Raw genomic sequence first — 3397 nt, forward strand, 5'->3', positions numbered from 1 at the left:
GTAAAGAGTGTGATATGTACAGAAGGTTGGGAGTAAATCGGAGCTATGCGTAAGTTATTTACCAAGTGTCCCTAAAAGCAACAGTGCTATTTTAAGTCCCTGCCAGGCGGAATGTGTTGTGTTGTGTGTGTGGTGTGTGGTGTGTGGTGTGGGTGGTGTGTGTGTGTGTGTGTGCGGGTGCGTGCGTGCGTGCGTGCGTGGGTGCGTGCGTGCCGTCCGCCGGTCGTGCGTGCGTGCGTGCGTGCGTGCGTGCGTACGGACGGGCGGGGCGGGCGTGCGTGTGTGTGTGCAGGGGTAGGCTGAATATTTGAGCTGTTGGGGTCAGAGGGCAAGAGGCCAAGGGGGAAGAAGCAAAGGGTGCGTGTGTGTGTCTGCGGGGGGCAGACGTACGTGGTCCCCGAGTGATTATCAGCAACAACCCTGACACACACACGCACACACACACGCACACACAAACACAAACACACACACACACACACACACACACACACACAAACCAGTGTCTCCGGCTCCTTGTCTGGATGTCAAATGGCGTCTCATTTGCCCACTTATTCTCTTTTTATCTCACAAATATTATTACCTCTTAGCCGTTTAGTCAACCAATTGGTAGCTTCGGTCTAAGTCGACTAAGACTTATTTAGTAAATTAGTAATTCTTTATGCTTGGTCATGCTCATTGACTTATTTCCAAAATGCTTTCTGAGCATCTAGTAAACACACGATTTGAAGTGGTTCGTTGTATTTCTGTGTCTATTATCCCTGTTTATTATCTGATGAGTATTTAGTTAATCAAGGACAACCCTTTTATATGTATTATATTTAACATGTATTCTCAAATCATGAGATTAAGATGTCCATTTAGATATGATAAACAGAAAACTTCATCTATCCTCACTTCATGTAGAGGAGAATAAACACAAACACACACATCATGTTTGAGACAAAGGAGCAGTCTGTGTCTAGACAAAGGCTACATTATAAGCATTCAATATGGTTCCTCTGTCTATTTGTTTATCACATAAAAAAAACTCATGATACAGTTGCATCTGTCCCTCATGAAAACATCCATCAACACACACTCACACACTGCATACTTTGGACGGACAAGGGTTGTTTTATTATGTCAGTGCCTTGAAGCAATCTAATCTCTTATTGTCCTGATTGCAATTTAAAATGGTAATCTGTAATCCATAATGCATCACATTATGTCGAGCCCTCTGCTGTCTGTGCAGGAGAGATCGATGCAGAGGTGGTCGGACAGAGAGAGATGATTTCATTAAGATTCATATTCTGTAGTGCCACGAGTCATCCGGAGGGGGGTGAGAGGGATGAAAAGAAAACTTGTGCCCCCTGCTAACATCAGTTTAGCCGTGGCCAATCATGACTCACCATGACTTCCCATTTCCCTTCACATGACAGGCACCATGGTACCACATTAGTCTGTCACTGGTGGCAGGTTTCAGTTATCACCCAACAGCTGCAGCTGAAGCGTTTAAAGACGTGTAGATCCAGGCCACATGATGGACTGATACACAGGCAGGACAGAGGAGACTGTGTGGGGATGCAGCTCACGAGTACAAACTTACAGTTGCAGTTACAGTTGATAAAAGCTCCAAGAAGGCAACATAAATGTGAAGAACTTTATGTTTGGTGTAACTTATGTTAATTAAAACACCTACCATGTGTAGGTGTCATTTTTCTGGCAGAAATACGTTACCGTGGACATATAAGATTCAGGATAGACAAACAAGGCCAAATATAAGCTTCTTCTGAATTTTCTACAGTGACATCACCAGGATTGTTACAGCATGATTTTCACACTTTGGAAGAATTAACACAGAGATCAGAGGATTGGGTGTCGATCATTGTTTTTGGCAGTTTGGCTTTGGTTGCATGGTAGAGCGGAAAGCAAGGCAAAGCGTTCTGCAGCTTGAAATAAAAAAACAGCACTGATCAGAAAAACACAGGCATGATGGGAAATGATGGGAACATGCTGGCAGAGATATTTGAGACTTTTTTTATAGATTCAAATGTGCTTCATAAAATTGAATATGAAATCGTCTTAATAAAGTCTAACTGTTATTTTTTGGGCAGAATTTGCAACCGAGTCTGATCCAGCACAAGCCCTGTGAAACTATTCAAATTAACACATAAAGTGGCTGGACATCTTTCGACAGGCTGTCAAAAAAGTGATCCCCATCCACACATTTGAAAAGTTGTGATATATTCAACTAGCACTGTTTGGAATAGTATTGCTCAGAGTGACCACACAAAATCGGCTGAGCGCGCAAAAAGGTGCGGGCTGGGCTAAGCCAAATGCAATGGTGACTGCTTACTTGTCATTGGGAACCATTGACAAAAGTGAACTGCGCTCAGAAAAATATGTTATGTGGACACAGGACTTTAGCCTAGAACCTTTGTTAGTTCTGAAAATAGAGAGATTAGTGTACACACTGTAAAGTCTTAAACAACTCCTTTCTGCAGTTATTTCCACCCATCACTTGCACTTCAAGCAGCAGCTTGAAGTAATACTTTGAGATTTGCTTTCTTGCCAAGAGTACGGTGAGAAGATTGATACCACTCTCATATCTGTACATTAAATATGAAGCCACAGCCAGGCTATTGGTTGGCTAAGTTTAGCATATAGACTGGAAACAGGTTGCCTGGCAGCCTCACCGTGATGACAAGTCTCTTGAAAGTCACCGTGACCCGGCCAAGAAACAGTCCGACACATAACTTGCACTAAAGGTACAACTTGTCAGCTTTACTTAGCTGTACAGCTGCTGGTGTATTGCGACTTGTATTTTCTTTGGACAGGACAGAGCAAGCATAGCCATTTCCTCCAGCCTTTGTGCTAAGCTAAGCTAACTGCTAGTGGCTCCAGGTTCACATTTATTGTACAGACATGAGAATGAAATCAATCTTTACCTCTAACTCTTGGTAAGAAGGCAAAAAGGCGTATTAACACATGTCAAACTATTGCTTTAACCTTTCAAATGACTCTTAGACATCAACGTTTTAAACCCAGGTGTTTACACAGCAACAAGCCCAGTCCTCCAATATTTCTTAGATTTATTATACTTCTTTTGAGTTTGTAAAAACTGTATTTGAGAGAAAAGACACTTCATTTACACGTTTTTATTTTTAATCGTAGAGGAGAGAAAGCACCTCTCTTTATTTATGAATATTTATGATGCAAATTCATCTTGTCCACGATGCAACTGCCAAGAAAGCTAAGGTCAAAGAACTGCTTTCAAATCTTTCCATCTTTAACGTACAGCATGTAGCCTTTTGCAGTCGGTTGTCTGCTTCACATTTTCCTCTTAGCTCGCTGCCCTGCTCTATCTCAGAAAGCAAGATCTCTATTTGGAGTGTTTGGAAAAGGACACCCCCCCCCC

At 42.5% G+C, this 3397-nt stretch overlaps 1 protein-coding gene across 1 annotated transcript in view; it reads left to right on the forward strand.

The window, feature by feature from the left end:
• Positions 1-3397, forward strand: part of nrp2b (neuropilin 2b) — a gene marked incomplete at its 5' end in the record, with an annotated part of 49630 nt that overhangs the window by 821 nt on the left and 45412 nt on the right. The gene's annotated exons all lie outside the window — the stretch shown is intronic.

The sequence above is a fragment of the Notothenia coriiceps genome, unplaced genomic scaffold, assembly GCF_000735185.1.
Source record: "Notothenia coriiceps isolate Sejong01 unplaced genomic scaffold, NC01 NC01_scaffold00016295, whole genome shotgun sequence".
NCBI lineage: Eukaryota > Metazoa > Chordata > Actinopteri > Perciformes > Nototheniidae > Notothenia > Notothenia coriiceps.